The sequence below is a fragment of the Hemicordylus capensis genome, chromosome 1, assembly GCF_027244095.1.
Source record: "Hemicordylus capensis ecotype Gifberg chromosome 1, rHemCap1.1.pri, whole genome shotgun sequence".
In the NCBI taxonomy this organism is placed as follows: domain Eukaryota; kingdom Metazoa; phylum Chordata; class Lepidosauria; order Squamata; family Cordylidae; genus Hemicordylus; species Hemicordylus capensis.
This window is the reverse complement of record NC_069657.1, coordinates 123,290,047-123,314,741: the sequence shown is the minus strand read 5'-3', so window position 1 is coordinate 123,314,741 and position 24,695 is coordinate 123,290,047. Positions and strand designations below refer to the sequence as shown.

General features: G+C 39.4%; 1 protein-coding gene across 13 annotated transcripts in view; it reads left to right on the top strand.

Annotated features, from left to right (window-relative positions):
• The window catches only part of SOX6 (SRY-box transcription factor 6), a 676,724-nt gene that overhangs the window by 120,875 nt on the left and 531,154 nt on the right, over positions 1-24,695 (top strand). For 11 of the 13 annotated variants that reach the window (XM_053251996.1, XM_053251998.1, XM_053252022.1 and 8 more), the window contains one exon: positions 19,862-19,951. The exons of the other annotated variants lie outside the window; for them this stretch is intronic. The gene's annotated coding sequence lies outside the window, so the exon portion shown is untranslated. The remainder of the gene's footprint in view (positions 1-19,861; positions 19,952-24,695) is intronic. 13 annotated transcript variants of the gene reach the window in all.

Sequence of the window (24,695 nt, the reverse complement as noted above, 5' to 3'; positions counted from 1 at the left end):
TCTTTCCTAAACAGGTATAATCCCAGTTACCTCAGCTAAAGCAGATGCTTGAAGTTGCAAACACTGGGCATGGTCCAACCAATGCTAAGTCCCATTGTGTTGAACCTATATTTAACTCAATGAGACTTACAAGTGCTTAACATTGGTTGGATCATACCCATTCTTTGAATTACATGTTTCCATTAAAAATGCTTTGCTGGGAAGATTTGGTGTTTTGCTTTAGTGTTGATCTTCAGGTTCAGAAAGTATTTATATGTAAAATGTAAGTGTACTAGTTATTGCAATGATATTTGGGCTTTCTTTGCAGGCTTTGTAATCTCATGGATGCCTCAAGGACAACACAATCTACATGTTATAACATAAAAAGAGAAGTGTATTATGCCTTTTGGCCATGCAACAAACTACCATTAACATTTTTCATCAGCCTTCTTTTTAGAGTTTTCCAAACTGAACACTACAGTGCTAACAGCTTATTTTTTTTTAGAGGTTATTACAGTACTTTCACATCTTTATAGTACTGTAGTAAAGCTGAATTTACTACTACACTGGGTAGAGTGAGGCCAATGCTAGAATCAACATTAAAATGATTCAACACCCTTTGGAATGGGAGGGGGACCTTCTTGACTTGAGATCTGATATTGTCCATAGCTGGAGGGCAGTTGTTTAAGGATTGCCAATAAAATGTGCACTCCACCAATGACAGCTGCTTTCTTAATGGTTCAGCACTGAATATTGAAATGTGATGGATGCTTTTTCTTCTCTGTAAATACTTGATTAACATCAAATGTTTAATAAGAGGTGCATGTACAAATGGAAAAGAGAAGCCATTCTCAAGAGTAAGTGTCTGAGGCTGGCTTCTGCCTGGGAATTAATCAAAATAACTGATTTTTGTACTATTGTGATTACAAATTACTGCTTTAAGTATTCTGTTGTGAAGCCTGTAAACTACTCCTTTAATGCTATATGCATAAGCAAGTCTATATTTCATATCCCACATGCTCAGGTTAAAGTAAACTGCTGTGCCTGGCAATCAGCATATTGTAAAGTATAAAATATCCTTTTTTGCGATAGTTGCAGTATATGACACAAAAGTGCTTGACTGATGCTTGACCCTCTGATATGCAAGAGCATTAGGTTGGTAACCCATCCATGTGCTGGCATATTTTGTTGTCTTGCAGGAGAGAAAAGGAGGAAGAGCAAAGGAGAAACTGGCCCTGTGCTGGATTCCCTGGCAATTACCAGTGCAGAGCTTCATATAGGTGGTGTGGATGGGGAAAGGCAGATACTTTCAGCACTCATAGGCTATCTCCTAGCCTGTCTTCTCTTACTTGTACACTTTGTGTTCTCCTTGTGTAAAAAAGCTGTATGTTTTAGTACAGTGTTCTTCACAGCCAGCTAGCCAGTGGCAGCTTCCATCAACCCTTAGTGCAGCTCCCTGACCAGTTGTTTACTTAGCCTGTATGAAGCTTTGGTCAAAACAGAATACTCTGCAGAGCTCCCCTAGCATTGCATAGAGGTGGGTGACCATTCCCAACATGCAGTGCTGCACTTTCCCCAGTGTTGGTGGTGCTCTTTTAAGGGAAATGGAGCCCTCTCTAACCTCAGCACCATCTTGGAAGGTATGCATGGAGCTCTGCACAACACTATGGAGGGAAGTTGCTCTCATGTTGAAGGGTTGTTGTTTTTCTGCCAAAGTGGCTCATCTTAAAAAATAGTGAATATCTCTGCTCTAGTGTATTCTCTTCCTATCTTCCTTGCAGTTATCATGTGCTTGCATTCAGCTTTCTGGTGTGTATGTTTGTGTTTTAAGAAAAAGGTCTCCAAAGCCAAAATATGCTATGCTTCTTGTCTAGGAAAAAATATGGTTTTTGATATGGTTTTAGTATATCAAGTTTTCACAGTTCCTAGAATTTGTAGAATCTGTAGATTTTGATATCTAAAATGTCCACGCATATACAAAAGTTCAGACAAATCAAGGAGGTAAATTCTGCAGCACAGCTAATTTCTTGGGTGAGGGGAGCATTGCTTTTTCCATGCCCCTGCTGAGGTACAAATGTGGTTTTGAAAATGATATCTCATATACAGAGAGCCTATATTGACACTGCAGATGGTTTCTACTTAGCTGGCTATTGTTTCTGAGGCTCAGTTATAGGGAATAGAAATAAGAATGTATTAACATTTAAATGATGTAACTCTTGCACAAATGACTATTGTCTCTTTTCCTGTAAGAGTGGTAACAGCATTCTCCTGGATAAAAATCACCTTCATAAAGACACCGGCATTTAACCAGTAACCACTGAAAAACAAGGGATGTATTTGTTCAGTTTCTGTGAGCACCAACCTTTTTGCCTATGCAGTTTGTGGAGTGCCTCTCCACCATCTTCAGAGGGGAAAAAGAATGTTCTGTATGCTGAAGAAGAATAAAGTGTTGAGTGTCTGAGAAATAGAGGCACTAGACAAGTGAACATTTTCTCAGGAAACTCCAGTCTGCCGTTTATATTAACAAGGAAGTGTTTAAAAAGGTTTTAGGGATATATTAGATGGAAAAGACAAATAGCTATTCTCTTCTCAAGTAAGCTCCAGTGAAAGTGCTGAATAATGAATTGGTGTAGTTGTGATGAATCTACAGACAAGAAACCTTCGACTTCTTTGTCCCCTCCCACCCCGCTCCATTTGCTATCCTATGACTTTTCGGGTCCAGTGGACAAGCTGAACCAGTTTCCTCCCCTTTGAAAGGATTTAGCCTAGGAATTGGCCTTATGCCACTTTTCATCTCATGGGAGGCAAGAACTCTGCCCACAGGATGAGAAGCAAACACAAATATATCAAGGTTAGCATAGATAGTCCAGTATGACAAAATAGCCAGACGCATGCTTTCAGGACACACACAAAATAGTACTGGCCAGGATTCAAAGAATTGTAACACAGTTGTGAGCCTCAGGCAGCTTTAGGCTTGTTTTCCCTTGCAATCTACATTTGATTTGAAACCAAAAGTGTTTCAGAAAACATTTTGTGATATGGCATGGGGTGTGTGAGGCTAGAGAGAGAAAAACAAAAACCGTTCTACTGGTTTAGTGCAAGATCCTATATGATCTCTTTGGATCCTCGCCACTTTAATTACAGAAATCTGTGTGATGTTCTATTGTATTACTAAGGGAGATGAGAGAGTGGGGTTAGCCCAAAGCTTCTGCACGCTAGTGACTCTCCAATTTTATTTTGATCAAATCAGTGCTGACTGGTTTGCCCTTGGTTCTGTAATCATTTTAGCCATTGTTAATCCAATGACCAGTAATCATGGTTATAGTTAACACACGCTCAAACAATAAAACATTGGATTCAACCTTGCCTCATCATGGTTCCCCACCCCTAGTGTTGAGTGCACTGCACAAGCATGTAACAACTTTCCCTTGAATCATGCATCCATAGTACTTCAGAAGACTCCACCCACCCATTTTCTTGTCCAGACCTCAGTCTGAAAGGAAGTGTGTGGAGTACAGGTTTCTTGATTCACAGGAACTGAGTTCCCCGGCTTCTTTTCGCAACTATGCTCCTAAGCCAGTAGCAGATTCTTCTAATGCAGTGATGCCTATCAGGGGTGTATCTAGGGGTAGGGCAGGCAGGGCATGTGCCCCGGGCGCCACTTGAAGGGGGGGTGCCATTCTGTAAAATTAATTATTTTTTTTAAAAAAGGCTGCCAAAAACAAAATGGCCACCGTGCATACTCAAATGGCCTCTGTGAGGCCCTAGGTCATGCCATGCCTTGCAGAGGCCATTTGAGCATGCGCGGTGGCCATTTTGTTTTCAGTGGCCATTTAAATTTTTTTTAAAGGCCACTGCACATGCTCAAATGGTCCCTGCGAGGCCCTAGAGGCCAGTGGGGGGAGGAGGAACCTTTGCAAACCCCCCAGCCTTTAGGAAGCCCCCCGAAGGGGCTACAGGTAAAAAAATAATAATATATAATATGTCACTGTACACATATTCAGATTGGCACTATGTACAGAGAATCAGGGCTTGTGAATACTGAGCTGATGCTTATGAGCTAGGATTGTATTCATTTGCTCTTACTTTGTTTCTTGTGATAAGTGAGTTAAATGTGATGTCTTGCTAATATGGCTATTAATGGTGAATTTGTCTTTGAATCAGTGTGAAATCCTTAATATTAAGGCCCACTGGGAGTTTCTTGCTCTCTTTCTCTCATTTTAACTGTCCTTCTGAAAGACTACAATATATTCCAAGCAGTGACACAGTTTACTCTGCATATCCTTTAATTATTTACAGAGTATCTGGGAAAAGTCAAATTCTCCATTGATTTTTAAAATTTATGTAATGGTGATGCTACAATACATAGTAGAGAATTAGACAGGCACTTCTGTTTAGTTTTCCAAGTACACCTCCACATAGTATTGGGGTATTTCATGAGCCCCAGCATACTGAAATTTGTAGTTTTCCAGCATTTTTTGGTCTGGCTAAGTCCACTGCTAAAATAGTTTTTGAAATATTAAAAGATTAACGAGCCTGACTTGTATTTTTCAGCTGATATTATGGTAAAGTTATCTCAAAGATGGGTGTCAGATGCTTGGACAAGGGGCGCAATTTCAGTGTTTGCCCTAGGCGCTATTTTCCCTAGATATGCCCCTGATGCCTATTAAAAGAAGTATTTTCCCTGATGAGGCAGGAGTACTTAATGCAATAAATTTTGCTGAATGACATTCCCAAACTCGAGGTAGCCCTTTCCTTCAGGTAATTTCCTGGAATGTAACATGTTTAAACAAGTACTTGGAATATGTGTTTAGGTGTCAGCTCACATGAACAACCCTCACATGTAATCAAGGCACACACTTGGGAGGGCATCAGGATGTGCATGGAGGATGCCCCCTCCTCTTCTTCATGTGTCCTGTTGTCTGTATTGTTGGAACCAGCCCCTAGTCACCTCTGCTGATTGGGAAAAGGAGGCACCTTCCAAGTGGTTCTCCTTATTTGTTCTAATTTATTCCAACTATTGTCCTTTTCCAGTGGCTCTTGCTATGAGCTCTTGTCTTCTTGTTTTTCAATTGTGAGCCCCTTTGAGATACGGGACCGTTTTCTCATTTGTCTGCTATGTAAACCACTTAGTGAACTGTTTGTTGTAAAAGCAATTCATAAATATTCTAAATAAATAAATGTCACCCAAAATAATTGTTCCTCCTTAGGTCAGAAATATATAATATGCTGATTCTAATATGGATAACACTGACTTATTCCTTTGGTCCTCACCTACCATTCTGCCATTTTTCGTCATTCCACTTTAGTTTTCTTTATGCCCCTTCCACTTCATGCAGTTTTGTTAGGCATGAACAATATGATGTGATTGACTGAGCTGAAAAGTAGACAGGATTCCATCAAAGGTGGAGGAGATTAAATGATTAGTTGAATGGCCCTGGCTACTAGAAATATCATTTCTTGGTTTGTAACTTACTATTGCTCCTTGAAATTCCGAAGTATCTTCACTGTTGCCTACTGGATTCCTTCCACTTCAACTTATTACCACTAGCTGTTTGAAAATAAACATTAGTAGTTATTTCCTATAGCTGAGAGTGAGCATAAGAACAGCCCTGCTGGATCAGGTCTAAGGCCTATCTAGTCCAGCAACCTGTTTCACACAATGGCCCACCAGATGCCTCTGGGGATGGGGAACCCATAGGCAAGAGGTATATGCATGCCCTCGCTCCTGCTGTTGCTCCCCTGAAACTAGTATTGAGAGGCATCTTACCTTTGAGACTGGAGGTGGCCCACAGCCACCAGACTAGTAGCCATTGATAGACATATCATCCATGAATTCATGAATCAATGAATGAAAAGGAATAAAAGCCCCTTTTAAATCCATCCAAGCTGTGGACATCATTACACCCCCATGGCAAATAATTCCATAGATTAATTATGCACTGTGTGAAAAAGTACTTCTACTTGTTGGTCCTAAATTTCCCGACCTTCAGTTTCATGGGGTGACCCTTGGTTCTAGTGTCATGAGAGAGGGAGAAAAAATTATCTCTGTCCACCCTCTCCAATACATGCATAATCTTATACACCTTGATCATGTCCCCCCTTAGTTGCCTCTTTTCTATGGTAAAGAGTCCCAGATGCTGTAGTTTAGCCTCATAAGGAAGATGCTCCCTCCAGGCCCCTGATCATTTTGGTTGCCCTCTTCTGCACCTTTTCCAGTTCTACAATATCCTCTCCTGGTCAGTCACTGACAACTCAGATCCCATCAGTATATATGTGAAGTTGGGGTTGTTGTTTTTTGCCCCAATGTGCATCACTTTACTCTTGCTTACATTGAACCACATTTGCCATTTTGTCGCTCACACCCCCAGTTTGGAGAGATCTTTTTGCAGCTCCTCACAATCTGTTGTGGATTTGACTACCCTAAATAGTTTAGTGTCATCTGCAAATTTGGCCACTTCTCTGCTTACCCCAACTAAGTTTACCCAAGAGCCTTTGGTGGGGAACTTTGTCAAAAGCTTTTGGGAAGTCCAAGTATATACTATGTCAACCATATCACCTTTATCCACATGTCATACATCCCAATGATAATAATAAAAAAATTATTCTCGGTTAACATCTTTATTTTATATGCAACTCTTTACATTTATGCAGGTTAGAAAGTCAACAGTTTGGCAACTAGCTCATAGTCTTGTATTTTTATGCCAAGTTAATATAGTGTCTATGACTTAACTTACACCACCACCTAAACAAAGTGTTCATTTAGTTTACTGCTGCCAAACTGGCACTATAGTACATGTGCCCATGTGTCTAGTCACATGCCCAATGATATCTGGACAACTCCATGTGCCCCTGGCACATGCACACATCCTCAGTCCTGTGCTAATAGGAACATCCTGTGCTTGTTCCTCTGGCAAAAATATCTTCTCATGTCAGTGCTGAATACGTACATCTTGCTGGCATTTAACTGATGTACTTTATTAAGATGACTTAATTTTCCAACAAAGGATTCCATGTTTTACTCTAATCAGCAACCTGCTGTTTGTTCCTTTTATTATTTGAATTGGACTCAAATTTGGAAACAGGATGGAGGAGGGAGACTTGAAGAAGTGATTTGAATACTTGGGGTGAATTACATTGGTTGCTAGTGTGTGTGTGTTCCAATACAAGTATGTCTTGCAACAAACTTCCAAGGGGAAATTGACAGCACATTCCTCCTGTGGAGTTGTCCATCATAATGCTGCTAAATGTCATTCCTGTTTAACCATTTTTACACATCTGGCTAAATGAAACTTATCCTCTAGTAGAAAAATGTCCATAACTGTGATAGTGGGATGTTTGGAAACGGGCTTGTATTCCCCGAAGGAAGCAGCCACTCTAGCAGCAGGTTTTTGCTATTTCCTTAGGAATGGCCCAAAATAAACCTCTATACTTAATAGGAAGAATGGCAAGCACAGAATATGAAAGATTTTATTCAAATGTATTATTTACGTTCTCCTAACTCAGGGCTGCAGCACTTGCAGATGTTGGCCTACATCTCCCACCATCTATTGGCCACTGTGACTAGGGATGCTGGGAGTTGTAGTCCAAAACCAGCTGGAGGGCTGAAGTTGTGCAGCCCCATCCCAGCTTCTTGGTGCAACATCTGCCCAAGTTCAGTGGCTGAGGCAGTGAAGGCCACAGCAACTCTTATCATAATTACATCTCCCCCCCCCTTTTTTTTTGCAGAGGCCCAAATTCAAGTGTTTGTATCTGGTACTGGGCAAAAGAAACAGATTGTTGTACTCGTATCTCCACTGCCTCCCTATTGAGCTGGAGGTGAGCTAATGTGTAGTGATGATGAGACCTGGTGTTAACCCAAGCTTTTAGCTTTTGATGGCTTCAGTATCCATGCAGAGGCCCCTTTTCTTGTGTGGGTCAGAACTTCATGGCAGCCATACCAATTATAGGGCTCTCTCAAAACATGTTAAGGTTATACACTTGACGGTATTCTCTAGGGATTCAGAAAATAGGGATGTGGGAGTAGGGATTAATGGTTTCCAGGAACTCTTAACCTCAGTAGGACTGATGGATTCAGGTAGTATACTGATGTATCTCAAGAGTTTCCCACAGGCATGGCTGATGCTCCTGTTGAAGCCTTACTTCTTCTCTGGAATACAAAGTAATCCAGGCAGTTGACATGAATCCTTCTAGATGCCCTCTCCCACTGATGAAGCTCATTTAGTTCCCTCATTTAGTGGGGAGCTTGGGTTGATGAAATGGCAGGGAGAATGGCTAGAATACAATTGGTAGAAAACTTGGAACTAGCATGAGTGAACATGGGCTAGAGTGCATTTTGGAATCTCTTCTATTGCACTGATAGTGATAGGGAAAACCTTTATGTTACTGTCGCGTCTCCTCAAAGTGCTAATCTTGACCTTTAGAGCTGTAAATGATCTAGGCTGGGGTAGGCAACCTTTAATACTCCAGCATTTGTAATTCAATAGCTCCTGTCACCCCACAGCCACAATCTTATGATGATGATGGGAATTGTAGCTCAACAATAGCTAGAGTGCCAAAGGCTGCCTCTTCTGGTCTAGGACCTGGGTATTCCTATGTGAATCAATTTGTGTTTAAGATAAGCTTGGGAGGCATTTATCTGGGTGTTCCCACCTTCTAAAGTGAGGGGTGTCTACCAGAAACAGGACCTCAGTTTTAATCCAAGTTATGGAATGCCTGTCCCAGGAACATTTTATCAAGTGCTAACTTTACTGGTGTTTCAGCACTTACTGAAGAGCTTTCTCTTCAGTCCACCTAATTCTTTTGCAGTATAGAGTGTTTTGGCAGTCTTGATTTTTTTGGTTGGCAGCACTAATGGTTATGATTGTTTGCTGTTTTTCTTATATTTTTATTTTATTTTATTTTATTATGATCGATTGTTTTAAAATTTTGATTGTAAGCCAGCTTTGAACTGCAGAATAGAAGGGTTACAATGCATTTATTATTTATGAAAACATTCAATAGGGACAATGATGCACTCAGACACTGTAAGGTGGAGGCTGTTTCCTGTCCCTGTTGACCCTGAGTGATCCCATCCTGGGTTCTTTTGCTTGGTCATGCTATGCCGTGACAGAATGTTTGGTACTGCTAATGTTAAGATAGCTATATCTAAGAAAAACTGCAATACAGTAATATTTCAATTGCCCATAATTGGTGGGGTTGGGGGGGGGAGAATAATGATGAATCAGACATTCCTCCTAGTTGTGTACAGTCAGAATGTATATGGACCATGCCTGCTACCTAGCCACTGTGGCCTATGAGATAAACTATTGAAATGGAAAGGACATTTCTTCACCTCGCTCCCCTGCACTTATGGTAGAAGATTAGCGCTAGAGGATAAATTGTTAGGTCTCTCATGAGGTGGGCATTGGTTATGTCTGAAATAGCATTAGGAATAGTTGGGAATTTAAAGTAAGTGACCATACCTCTAATTTAGTCACATTGTACATTTGCTCCATGAAAGTATTACATTTCAAGTTGAGTTGCTATTTCTGTTATTAGAATGCTTGGCACATCTTTAACATTTATGTTAGTTGTTTAATATTTCAAGAATAATGTCTTCATGTATTTAAGCAAGCGTTTGAAGAAGAAAAAACGAACATAATTTTGCTGCAAGTCAAAGGATAGTTGAACTAGGAGCACTGAACTTCTCAAGTCTTATTTATAGTATCCCCACTGATAATCAGTGGCAAGTCTTAAGAATGAATAGTATGAGCATTGTGGTTTAATATATGATATATATATATGCATAAGAAAACTAAAGTAATATTTACAGAGAGATATTGCTCCCATTGAAACTAAATTGTGAATGGCTGATTTTGCTATGGAGGCTGAAGTTCACAGTGTTCTTACTCCAGAGCAATCCTATTTCAAGCACTTTTATGGACTGAGTAGGTGGATTGTAGTTTGTAGCTGATTGCTTCCTTAATGGTTGGAATGTGCATGTTCATGCACGTGTGCAAATCTCTGTGTATAAAAACTGTAAATGAAAGACCTCCCTTATAATTCCATAGATACCATTTTAAAAGTGTTTATGGAAGAAGCTCACCTCAAAGAACAGCTGAATTCTGATGCTGTTTGCTTTGTAATCAGCTGTGTCTGATAATTTAGAAACTGTCCGCTGACTGTGGAAATATCCTCTTGCAAGAGACGGAGTTCTATAAAGCTCTCTGAGAGGAAAGAAACACTCCAATTAACAATATTTTCCATTGGCCAATCTCCAGAATAAGACTGTTGTTATAGTTCTTGGTGCAGTTTCCTTTTTTTATGTTAATGGATTCTTTCTTTCTTAACTAAATTGCTATGTAGCTAGCGAATAATTGAAAATAGACCACACTTAAAATAATAATTTTACTAACTGGAAAAATTTGTAGGTTTCTGTTATGCTGTCTTATTGCATCTGTTTGTTCCCAGGCAGCTCTCTGGACAGTCATTTTTATGCTGCTGTTAAAATAACTTTTGCATCTCTTTGAGGACCTTTTTAGGCATTCAGCATTGCTTTCTGTTATAAGGGCATTGGGGTTGGGAAATGTCATAATTGTGTTGATTAATTGGACAATTATTTTGGCTGTGTTATTTGTCTGCCTTGTATTCCTTTTCTCTCTCTTTCTTTTACTATTTTTAATAAGTCCTTCAGACAGAATTCCAAGAATGTTGTAGAACCATGGAGGGAAGGTGAAATTGAATTATATTGTAGTTTTATGTCTAGTTAATAGAAACAAAGCTTTTTTTTTTAAAAAAAACTACTTTCAAATGGAAGTGTGACAGGAAATCCATGTTTCACCCATTGGTCATTGTTATATAGCATGTGATGAAATCAGAATAATTCCTAGGTCCAAAAATGATAAAAATGGTTGGGTTAACAACATGGGCATTTTGGACAATGCCACTGTTGTCCTGTGCTGTAAATCTTTGAGATGTGTATTAAATTAGATTATGATACAGTATATATGCTGAGACAATAGAAGTACAGTATACCTAATAGATGGGCTACAGTACACACATACATGATTTTTATGTTTGAATATATCCCCGCACAACTTCCCTACATATCCAAAGTTAGTACATTAGAGAGAAGGTATATCCTGGATTAGCACTAGAATGAAAATATTTATGTGGTATATATTCAAATGTGAGCTCATAATATGAGTATCTCAAGTGCTACAGTTCATAGGCCACTCCATGACCTGCATTTTAAATTTGAATCCGCTCTTATCAGACTCCTCTGTGGACTCATTTTATGTAGTGAAAACTATAACCTGGAACATATAAAATTGTTAGGGCTGCACCCAATACATGGGGTTGAACTGTTTGCCCATGAACAAAAGAGGGTTTTCAGGTGGGAAAAAGTTTCATGATATCCCCCAACTGGATGTGTTATTTGTATGCTGCTCCTGCCTGTCGTACAGCCCGCAAGGACATATTTCTGAACACCAACACAATTTTTTGAGGAAAGGGAGAGAAGCAAAAATCATTCCTCCTTCCCCTCCATGTGTTTAGCTGTGGAAGAAGCCTTCGCCTTATCTAGTCTGCCACATCCTTGCAAGGGTTCAGGCCTTCTTCCACCCTCTTGGTGCTGCAGAATATATGGGCCATATTAATTATGGCTAGAGCTACCAAAGTTTTTGGCATCTTTAAAAAAAATTAGTCAAATTCCAGGAGTTTGAACAAGTAAAAACCAATAAAAACAAAGTATCTTCATCTTAGCTAGATATGGTTGGACTTTAATCTTGGCAGTCATTTGCTTACAAATCTGTCTCTAAGAACTTCAAATAAGTTATCTTGATTGCAGACCTTTTCCTTTCTCCACATGTCTGTGCAGTTTTATCTTACAGAAATTACAGCATAACATTTAGAAAGGAACTTGTAAGTTGCTTGCACATCTTCCCTGCTATTTCCTTTTTTACCATTCCATTGCAAATGCAACTTGTGTTACTTCTCCTAACACTTTTTTTTTAAGAACATCTGAACCCACTTGAAGAAAATCCTATAGAAGACGTAGGGAAGCAACAATTTGGGAGACTATAATGAATGGATAATGCCATGTTAGCCTGAAAAGGGAATGTGGGAAAATGAACTGATTAAGTAACAATTTGCAGTGTTAAGAGCTGATTTATTTGTTACATGGTTGTACTTTCAGGTCAACAATTGTGTGCAAAGGTAGTCTATTTTGTAACATCAGAATGGTGATGCCAGTGTGGTTTCCCCCCTCCTCCAGTAATGTGCTGTGAAGCCAGTGTTGGGACAGAAAAAAACAAAAAACCCGATACATTAATTCCCATAGTACCACCTATGTTCATCTTGGTCAAAGGAGTCAGTACAAACATTTATATATGAAAACATAATATGGAAATTGACCCTAAAACATTTGAACATTTTACCAGAGCAATTATTTGAGATGACCGTTCTGAGTCTGCATGGAAAAAGTGATGTATAATTTTTCAAATGAAAATGAAAAGAGAGATTCCTGCCTGCAAACTTGGAGAAGATGCTGCCAGTCTGTGTAGACAATACTGAGCTAGATGGACCTATGGTCTGACTTGGTATATGGCAGCTTCCTATGATCCTATATTCATGTTTTGTAATAATGATTAAAATGTTGAAGGAAACTAACCTAGTGAAATATTCATGTTATATCCTCAATGTTTATATCCTCAATATTCAACACAATAATTGACTTCTGGAGACAAAGTATATGTTAGCTAATCTATTATGTAGCATTTGTTCTTATATAAGCAAATGATTAAAACATTGAAACTGCCTGGTACATTGTTAAAATAACTTAATGCTTGACACTGTCTATGTAGCATGACATTGATAATTATGTCCACATGGCCTGTTTAGTGAGAAGCTCTTGTTTCAAACTTAAAATTAGTACTAAAACTTAAAATTTCCCCTTCCTCCCTAGAAGCATGTTGGAATTAGAATACAAGTAGGCTATAGCTGAACAATACATCCATTCTAGTACAGAAATGTACATGGCAGATCAATTGGAAAGAGCTGAGTTTATTCAGACTTGTGATTTAGATCTTCATACTAAGTGCCACTGTCCTTTGTACTAGATCAGCTCAAAGTAAAGTAACAAATGCTATTCTATGACAAGTGTCATAATAATCTTTTTGTTTAACCATCAGGTTAAGCTTTCCATTTTCTTTCCCCGGAATTGCTATATAGAACACAGTGTACTGTGTTTCTATGAACAATCCGATTTGTTCTTGCCCTGCAAAACCATAAAGTCCAACTTGGCTTTCTGACACTGACTAAGCTACTTGGATTAGGGAAAGCTGATCTTAAAAGAGAAAAATTGGATGTTCAGCAAACCCAGCAGATATTTTGAAATGCTCTTGAAGCTGATAAGAGTAATCGTAAATTTAAACATTACCTTGCCTTGCACAGAAACCACACTAATAAATGGCTTTGAATTTTTTATGAATGACTGAGTACCAAGCTTTACTAATAAGCCCAAGCTGTGGTGCTTTCTATTTTCATTGCATTTCATTTCATTTTTTTGGCTAAAGGATGCTGCAGAGAAAGCACTGATGAGGTGTCATATAATTTTACAAGTTGCATAACTGCTTTTAACTACTAAACTCTCTCTGATTAAAATAACAATTGAGCCTGTAATTTTTCTCAACAGCTGCTGCTACAGGGGGTCATTACCTTGGAGAGCTTGGAAATAATTGTACTCCTAATACATGAGTTATGTAGTCTCATGTTTTACAGCAATGCACAAAGTTTAAAGCCTATAGTAGAATGTTATTTGAAAGCTGTCAAACCATGTTAAAAAAGACTGCATCGTCAAAGGCCCTTGTGGCCAGGATTCAACATGTAGCCTTGTCTTACTCATTATAAAATGCATGTTTATAAAGTTCCACAGAGCATCCAATTCCCAATTCACTTATATCAGCAAGACTTAACTTGCTCATTAATCTAAATTCTTTTGCAACTTTAATCTACATGTTTAATTAATCATAAAATGAGGCGGTAAGTAATTTCAGCAATGTGTGGCTTGTTATCAGATGCATTTAATCACTCTTCTGTGAGCTCATTTGGAAACACCTGAAGATGTCGAGAGCAGTTTGAATAAGCATAAATTATTCTTTGTCAGTGTACTTCACCCAACTAATAAGACATTAATTTTAAAAAGGCACTGTTCGTCATTTTTAGATCTTCACCAATATTTTTAGCTTAGCAATATAACTCTAATTGTATATACTGTACAATTCACAATATAGTTACCAACACTGAAACAGGAAGTATTATTCAGTTCATTTTTCCTGTTTACATGTAATTACTCTGTGTAATCTTAGGCTGAATGAAGATTAACCATAGTTATCAAATCTTAAGTATTTAAATGTTCTTGGAACAAGCTACTAGTTAATTGAAATCATAAAAGCTACTAGATGATATAATAACAGTTGTAAGATTATATCTTCTCTGTGGATTTACTTTTTTTTAAAAAATAACTTGACTTGGTTTCTTCTTTACTGTATTAAGCATATGGCTAAAATACACTGGCTGACATCCAGACTCATGTTCTGTCAGTGGAATGCCACTTCTGTGAACAGAAGTGTTGCGCTAGTGGAAGGGGGGGGGCGGTTTGGTGAGCACAACACACCTTCCATTCACAGAAACATTCTGCTGATGGAACATTAATCTGGATGTCAGCCACTATATAAAAAACCAAACATATTTGAATGCAGAAACAGGTTTTAATTACTATTGGTTTATTGGATTATTGGATTATTGGTTTGATCTTGACAAGCTAGCAGGGCACAGAACAGCTCCAGATGCAGCAGTTCACTATCGCTCCACAGTTCAGCATATGAATTGCAGAATGCAGTGTCCTAGCATTTCTGTGAATACTGACACATTGCCTTTGGGCTGAGGGCTATGCATGGTATCTACAGTGTCTTGGTGTTGCTATAGCTCCATACTGCAGTGCTACCCTATGAATTTTCTGCTCTGATTGCTTAGGGTTACCCCCAAAATAAAAACACCAGTTTGAGTTTTCCCTTTTGCCACCAAGAGCACAAGATTTCACAGCCTTTTTATTTGTTTCAAGTACTCAAAGAGCTTCACTTTAATTATTTTGTGGAAATCCTTACAGTAACCCTGGAAGATGAGTAAATAGTATTTCCATACTGTGGCTACATAAGACCACCTAGTGAGTTCATGACAGAGATGAGATTCAAACCCAGGAAGCCCTGATTCATAGCTCAGTCTCTTAACTACGCTGCTATGCCAGCTGTCCAAACCAGCTCTAAGTAGCTATGCAAAACATGAGCTTGTTTCTCCATCCATTTCTAGTTTCCTGATTCTTGCACACAGTCAGTAGCAATATTCTTAAAGCAAATAAGACATTCTTGACTCCGGGCTGATATTTCACAAGAGTGAATTATACTTCTCAGGGTGTCAGAAGTAGAGGAATTAAAAATGGCATTTTAGAGAATGTCAGCAACTATCCCCTTTTTGCCATGCAAGGGATGACATACTGTAAGAATAATTATTCAACTTGAAAAAGATTTGTTGACCCACCATGGTATTCTTAAACATACATCCTGTTGTCCACTTCTCTAGCTGTCTTAGATATTTCAGTATATTGCATAGCAGCAAAACAACACTTAGGATAGAAAAGTTATATATTTCTTATGTATTTTCACCACTCCATATTTCCTTGAGTTCCATTTTCTTTGACTAGGTTGTACTCTAATAAGATCATTACTCAGGCACACTGTCTCCATGAACACTTAAAGATGCTGCATTGTTAAAGCTATGGCAATAAACTCTGGTAACTGATCTCTCTTTACTTTGTCCTGCTGACAAATTGACCCTGTCCATCTCTTCAATTTGATGTTTATTTTAATCCGGTATTCCATTCCAGATGGAAGAGATCACAGAGTGCTAAGTATCTAAAAACAGTAAACCTCTTGCAATGTCATATAGTACCAACCAGCAGCCTGGACAGTTTAACAACATTCCATGAAACCACAAGAATAAAACTGTGTACAGACCACATTTAGGTTCTGTTTGGAAAAGCAACACCCTAGCAAGGACAGATGAGCTCCTTCTGAATCTTCTCACATACAGAAATCTATTTTGACTTGTTTTACTTTATAAACTACAGTGAACCCCCTACATGGTATATGGACTGACTCAGACTAAATGGTGTTTTTTAAATAAAAGAAATAAAATGATGCAAAAAAGTGCCTGAATTCTGTAAGTGAACCACTGCATTCAAGTGATGAGAATATTATATTCAGACAACAAAGATCTAGCGTGAAAACAGGTGTCCATTCATTCATTCATTCATTCATTCATTCATTCATCCATCTATAATTGAATTAATTAATTCAGTTTACTTACCATCCTTCCTAAAGTGACTCAGGGCAGTTTAGATTAAAACAAAATGAATTGTTCTAGTAAGAACTAATCTGCCTACTTTCCTTTCACTATCTCTGCAACTAGGCTAAATTTGGTTCAAATCAAGGCCCACAAGTTAGACCTCTTGCATCTCAAATGTTTACATGTCCACCATCTTGGATCAGGGAGGATGACATCATTGCAAAGAACACCATTGAGGTGTCCCTGTGTGTTACTCACTACAACTGTTCCAAATCTGGTTCAGATTGGTTAGACTGGCCACAAGTTAATGCACTTGTGCCTCAATAGGTTCCCTCTAAGGTGTGCACACGTGCATACGATCACAAGTTTTTGGATGTCCGCTCAGTTCATTTTTTATCCTGCTCAGGTTGAATCAGGAAGGCCCTATTCTGAATGCACATGCGCACACACAATGCCTTGATACTGCCTCCCAGAACAAAACTCATTCTGCACAGAGATGAAAATATTTAGACACTAGGTCATGCATCCACCATCTTGGATCGGGGTGGATGACATCATCTCAAACTACACCATTGGGGCATCCATATGTGTCCCTACAGCTGTAGCAAATTAGGTTCAAATCAATTAGGCGGTTCACAAGTAAGTCTACTTGCGCCTCAAATGTTTATGTGTCTGCTATCTTGAATCTGGGTGGATTACATCATCACAGACGATGCCACTGAAGTGTCTCTGTGTGTCACTCACTACAACTGTACCTAATTTGGTTCAATTCAGTTAGGTGGTTCACAGGTTAGCCCACTTGCGCCTCAAATGTTTAAACATCTGCAGTCTTTGATTGGGGTGGGTGATATCACAGTGTTTACATATCTGCCATCTTTGATCAGGGTGGATGACATCACAAACTTATGCTGTTGAGGTGTCCCTATGTGTCCCTACAACTGTATTTGATTTAGTTCATATTGGTCCAGGCATTGTGAAGTTGATAGTGGGGGACACACACATGGGCACAAAATGGTGGGTGATCTCATAAGCCTACTGGAAAGTAGGCTTAAAAACACACACACCATAAAACAATTAAATTTTTTTTTTAAAAAATTAAAACTAGATATCTTTAAACCCAGGCTAAAAAGATGGGCCTCCTGAAGACCTCCAAGGAAGATAGTCTTCTCATATCCATGCAGAGCATGTTTCATTATTATTATTATTATTATTATTATTACATTTATATCCCGCTCTTCCTCCAAGGAGCCCAGAGCGGTGTACTACATACTTGAGTTTCTCTTTCACAACAACCCTGTGAGGCAGGTTAGGCTGAGAGAGAAGTGACTGGCCCAGAGTCACCCAGCTAGTTTCATGGCTGAATGGGGATTTGAACTCAGGTCTCCCCGGTCCTAGTCCAGCACTCTAACCACTACACCATGCTGGCTCTCATAACCTAGAGGCAAGAACTCAGAAGGCCTGATCCCAGGTCTCCATCAAATGAACTGGTGGTCAAGATAAACTCCTCCTGATGATCTTAATTAGTGGTGCGGATCTTGTATAAAAAGGTGGTTTCTCAAGTAACCTGGACCTAAGCCATTCAGGGCTTTAAAGGTATAACCATCACTTTGTATTTTGTCCAGCAGCCAATACGACAAAATAATGTGGTATCTCCAGGATACCCCATGGACCAATCTGGCTGCTGCATTTTGAACTAACTGAAGTTTCTGAACTACATTCAAAGGCAGCCCTACATGGACCGCATTGCAGTAGTCTAACCTGGAGGTTACCAGCTGGGTGCACCATGGTTTTCAGGTCATTCTCCTCAAGGCAGAGTTGTCGAATCAATCGCAGATGGTAAAAGTGCTCCTGGCCACAATTTCAGCTTGAGGCACTATGGTACTATTGCCCTATGATAGCAAAATAAACCCTAACCTGGAGATTGAGCCAGTGTCCATTAAGTGTGTTTAGATCACATTTATCCAATAACTGAGTTAAACATGTGCTCTTGCACTGAAATCAGTGGGACTGAAAAGTGCTTAATGGGCTGGATTAGAGCTTCTACTGTATGGTAGCTGAAACCACATGGAGAAGTGGCCATTTGTAGTTTGCACTACAAGGTTATTTCTCCACAACTATGCAAATCTGGATGGCTTTGTCCGGCCAGTTTCTTAGCCCAGATTTTCCAGTCTCCTTCCAATCTGTGGGAACTAATGGGGTAAAAAAACATAGTGCTTTGAACACCAGAAATACTTTTGGTTGTATTTTAACCTGTGTGTGTGTGTGTGTAAATTCCTGCAAGTGAACTTGCTTGCCCCATTCTCCAATCCCCACAGCAGCCTCCCAAAAGCCACTTCTTAGGACTGGGAGGTGCTTGAAATCAAAATGCTATGTTGCATGGAAAACAGCAGTGGGGAGAGGGAATCCCCCCTCCAAAACAGGCCTGAGCACCTTGTGTGAGAGGAGTTCCTCTCTCCTCTTGCAACTTCCTGTGTCATATTCTACCTCATTCCCAAGGGTCTCCCACCTTGAGGAGCAGTTCTTTAAAAACAACAACACCTCAGCCCCTCACAGGGGCTGCTAAAGGGGAGAGGTATGGTCAGAGGTGCAGCTCTAATTGAGCAGATGAATTCAAAGAACCCAGGCCCTCCAGCTTCTGAGCCCCCCCCCAGCTCCACCCTTCCCTGTTTTCTTCATTTATTCCTCTCACTATGAGTGGCAAACACAGGCCCCCTCTCCCCTAGCTACACCCCTGGGTATGGTAGTTGGTTTCTGTACATGGTTGTTAGGATATAACCCCTTTTAAGTGATAGTAATAATTATCAATCCATTTTAATAACTATTTTCAGCTGTGACCCTGAATGGAAATCAGTTGAGGTGGTTTCATTTAATTGGATTTTGGGATCATATCCCTAGAGCTTCATTGTTTGGTTGAAATTATTAGGTGCCCCCCACCCTTTAAATTATGGCTTTATTTATTTTTAACTAGAACATCAACCAGGTGCTAAAAGGCCGCCTCTTCAAAGGACAAATTCACAAGTATAATATAAATGCTCCAATGGTAGTTTCCTATACTGTAGACTGATTTGTTTGGTTTGTTTGTTTGACATATTTTTATACTGCCCCAAACTCACATTTCTGGGTGGTTTACAACACCACCTCTGCATATGATAAACCTCTGCATTTTAAAATTACATTTACCTTCAAATTATAAAGTATTACTCTTTTCATCTGTAAAGCTCATTGGGTGAAGAGGAAGGGAATAGTCTTCCTTGCATTGGATTGTGGACCAGCCAGTCTTCTTTTATTGAAATTATCATAATAAACTCTTCTCAGGTTTTTATTATTAGAATAACTACACATATATGGAATGTCAATTTTATGTGACCATCTATCTGTGGGGAAGATTATCAGTATAAACTGCATGACAGTCTTAAATAAGTCTTTTCAAAGCAGCTTGTTGGAAGCTGTGAAGGATCACCTCCTCAACTTCCTTCCTTTTCTGTCTTGCTTTTAATAGGCCCGCTAGCTGCTGTTTTGCTGGCTCTTTCTCTGATGACAGCTCTCACGGGACACTGCTAGAGCACAGAGTCAGCCTGTAACAGGCCAGGTAATGTTTGCATGCTTACCTAAATGTTCTAATCAGTGGTAAGGGAAATATTTTTCTCAACTGCCATTCCCCATACACTATCTATGTACTTGAAGTATGTTTTCTGCTTGATGTTTCAGGTAGTATAAAATAAATGCAGGTTGAAAGACCTTGGTTGAGTGTCCCAACTCTTTGCAGACTATAATATTGTCCTTTTTCCTCTCCCCCCACCCTCACCCCTCAGAGATGAGAAAATCTCTCTGTCTATTTCAAGAGTGTGTTTAAAACTTGTGAATCTGAAAACAAAATCTCCTGACTTCATGATGGCTTAGAAAAAGATCAATTTAACTGACCTAATATTGCCTTTTAACTGTACAAAGCTGATGAGCTGACTAGCACACTGCTGTCAAAAGCCCTTTATTCTGAAGACAACCTTTTGCTTTTCTATGGTCTTTACCAAGTCAGTGCAAACTTTACCAAGTCAATGCAAAAAAACATTTTAGAAAATAAACAAAATGAAAACAAGTGAGAGGCACCATTACATAATAAGAACTGAGTCATACATTGAGAGTTGGGGTTGCCGACTCTGACTGAAACAATTCCTGGAGATCCCCCTCTCTGCAATATGTTTCCCAATATTAAGCCAGTATTGCTTCTGATAGTCATCTGGAGATTGATGTTGATTCTCGGAGACTCTAGGCCAATCCTGGAGAGTTGTCCGTCTTTAAGGATTAGGGCAGTATATTCCACCCCCATTTCATGTCAGAGATTCTATTGGTAGTTTTAATATTTTTTTTATTATAGCACTTGCTGGCATACAAGATGCTTAACAATTGTTACCTCATTTATTCTAAGAACATCCTTGTGAGGTTAGATAGGTTGAGAGTTAGCAATGTGCCAAGGCCATCTAGTGAGTTATGTGGCTAAGTGAATTTGAACTGGGTCTTCCAAGTCCAGACTCAACACACTGCATTATCCTCTGGTTATTAAATAACTACAGATATGGACCCATAACAAAATGCTGCCTTATATTCCCGGTGCCCATGTATTACTTAAGCCTGTGGCTGAGTATGGTGAAAAAAACAAAGTTAGCAACAAAGACAGAAGTCTCTACTCTAACTTGGGCCTCCCCCCCCCCCCCGCCGCCCTTGCTCCAATTTCTGTGTTTTTGGGAGAGTGGGGTAGCAGTGCTCAGTCCCAGCTCCTCTTCATTCAGCCCTAAAATTTCAAGAGTTAGGCTGGTATTGTGGACATTTTAAATGTTTTAGTCAATAGATGCTTGAGGCTACATGGAAGGAAAGGGATTGGGGAATAGGTTTTTAGCTAATGGTGAGTGGTGTGTGTGTGCACATACAATGACCAGCAGATTAACAAATGCAATGTGCAACTTGCCCCTCTGATCTTCAGGAGAGTTCACACACATTCAGTTACTGTATTTTTATATTAGTGAGGGGGGCGGTATCTCCCCACCCCAAGAGCTTATGTGTCTAATCACTTCCCCCTCAGAAATACAAAGCTATGAAATGCCTGGTGAGAAAACAAGAGTTTGTCACCTTTCCTCCTCAGAAAGTTTGTGAAGCAAAATTTGCATCCATATCACTCTCCTAGTGTGCTATCCTGAGACACACACCTTCAGGGCAGCTAGTTTACTCATTCTTCACAAGGGCAGAGTTCTTGCTCCATCCTCATAAGGGTGCATAACATCAGCCATTTTAGATAGATCATGTTCAGTTTCTGTGCTTTCCTCTGTCATGCAAGGTCCTGCTAAGTGTTCAGCTGCCTTAATCTGAGAATAAAGCTGTAGCAATGACTACATCTAAAAGGTCTTATTTTCTGTGGTTTTGTGAATTATCTTGTGTGCAAGCTATGGGGGGCAGAGACAAGGTTGCACTCTTCAGAGTGATTCAAGTATACATGCACCAATGTAAATAATATGTTATTTACTAATGCTGTGGGATAATTGTTCTTTTGCATCATGCTCAAAGCCAAATCAATTTGTTTGTTGCATTTTAATCCTAACCTTCTTCCAAGGGCAAAATGGCAGCATACATGGTTTCTGATGTTGTTATCCTTATAACAACTGGGTGAGGTAAGTAAAGCAGAGAGAGAGAGTTGACCCAAGGAGCTTCTTAGTTGAGTGGGATGTGAACCAGAATGTTCCAAGGCTTGACATTCTGTCCATTCCACGGCATTGCTTTGAGAATATATTTCTGATTTGTCATTTGTCCTATTAACCTATATTAGTTTAATTGAGTTAAACCAATCCAGCTCAGCAGCACAGGACTTTTAAGAGTCTATGCTCAGGTTAAATAGGGATGTTGTTACATTTGTTAGAAGGGGTCACGAATTAATACATTCGAGGATTCTGGTATCAGCATTGGTCATGATATGGAAGTGAATAGTGCCCAGATTGGCATATAGGAAAACTAAGATTATGGTGACAGACATTTCTGGGGTTATAGCAACTCAAAGTACAATTGTAGTTTTGTACAGATATTGCATTATGTGATGGGAAATATATATATTTTTAGTTAAGAAGGTTTTTTTTAACATTACTGGATTTTATAAATCTTTCAGTTTAGCAACAATAACTTTTTACCAAAACTACTGTATACCAATTTAAAAACTACTAACGCCCAAATGGAATCACTCTTTGAGGTGATACCATTTGTTTCTGGACTTGAATCTTATAAAAAATGTCCACATTAAAACTATGCTGAATTCTATCAATTCAGATGGTAAGGCAGCACCAAAAAATGATTTGCTTTCTCTGCTTGAGGTTGTAATTGTAAGGGATCGTTCCCCACTTTGTTTGGTGAGTACATTATAGGCTTGATATGTAACACTAATTCAGAAAAGGAGTTTCGTTTACATGATACGGTGCAAAATGGCTGGGAAATCTGGAAATTAAACTGTTATTAGTATTTAAGATTTATTTAGTGGCTTCAGCAGTGTGTTGGATGGAACACAGTACAAATACAGATATGTCATGGTGGTGTGTGGGCTTACAACTGAAGAAAGGATTTGATAAAGAAATAGTGAGGATTGGATAGGGCAGGGTTAAATTCTAGTTCAAAAAGTCTTGGCAGAAGCATGAGTTTGAGGAGGGATTTGAAATAGAAGTGGGAGATGGCTTGATATATGAAGGGTAGATAAGGTGAAATTTTGTTAAATAAATCAGCTTTTTAAAAAACACTGTCAAAACCATTAAAATCTGTTTGGTTTCCCAAAGTGTGATTAGTGAGCAAATCACTCAAATGAAGAAAACAGAAATATGACTTGAGGAAAAGGAAGTGAATTAAATCCAGATTTTCTGGATTATTTCCAGCTTTGCCAGTGATGTGATGTTCTGCAGATTCTTTAAGCACCTATATGTGTATTCGCATGTGCAAAGATACTATCTCAATATAACACTAGATTTGTTGTAAGGCAATAGTTTGAGATAATCATATGTTCAATGTAGTTGTGTTGTTTTGACCCAATAACCAACATAATAGCTCAGTAGCCCTATAAAATGATTGAGTGAGCAGACAGGACTGTGAACTTGTAGTGGGAAAGTGGGTAATGTAGTTATACTTGGCTCGGTGTGTGCATTAGAGCCTACAACAGCAGATTCTCCCTGTTGCTGAAATTTACCTTGTGGAGGCTTTTAAGTGATGACCACCTATTATGTAGTCACCTGCTTTCAGCCCTTGTTCTACTGCAGCCGTGCTAGCCAATGATGTCATGCTCTATTGCATTATCACAGGGAGTGCAAGAGATTGTGTATGTGTTGGCCTGCACTTTTCTGTTGCTGTATGTTTAGCTAAAAGCTGGTAAGCTAGAACGTGTTGGCATTTTTCTCAGTGATATATGGACCTTCATGCTCCCATGAGACCTTGCCCCTACAGGAAGCTTGTTCCATCTGGCTGCTGACTGATCTAGGGGCAAGGGCTAAGGAGCAAGACAGGGATGAAAGTGGTGGGATACTGCAGGGTTGCAGCAGAGATGATGCCACAGCAAAGTAAAGGTTATTTAAGAATTTTCATACCATTTTTATACTAAAGAGGCAATTAACTCAAACAAAATTCACACACACACACACACACACACACCAAGTAATGAAACTAAAGATAATACATTACTCAATACAATTCCCCCCCCCCACCCAACATCATAATAGAAGACCTAACAAAACACAAGAACAGGAAAGCTCAAAGGAAACACATGAACTAGATAACCAGCAGATAAGCCTTAAGGGCCAGTGAAAGAAGGTTGCTTTCTCCACCCTCTTAAAAATAGTGAGGGTTGAAACCAAATCAACTTTTGGGAAAAGCATGTTTCACAGTCTGGGTGCAATCACCAAAATGGCCCCGTCTAGGATTAGCAACAAGCTGAATTCCCTTTTGCTCAAGCCCAATAGGAAACCTGATTTAGAAGCTTTTATAGAGGTCTGGTCTGCTGATTGTTTAAGGGTTTTTTTTAAAGGTCTAGCCGTCATTCTGTAGTCCTTCACTTTACCTAGTACTTGTTGACTGACATTTCTGAAGCAGAAATGGTGGGGGGACTGAAGGGGCAACGGCTTTTCTGAGGGGTCACTTCCTCACCCTTGCCTCCCCACTCTGGAGCCACCCTAGGTTCACAAGCATCTTGACTCGTGCAGTTAAAACACTTTCTGGCTGTGGGCAAAGCTCTTATTTGTTGTCACTGTCTCATCTAAATGCTCTTGCATATGTGCCACTCCATAAACATGTAGCATGAGCACACCAAGAACACATGGTGTGTG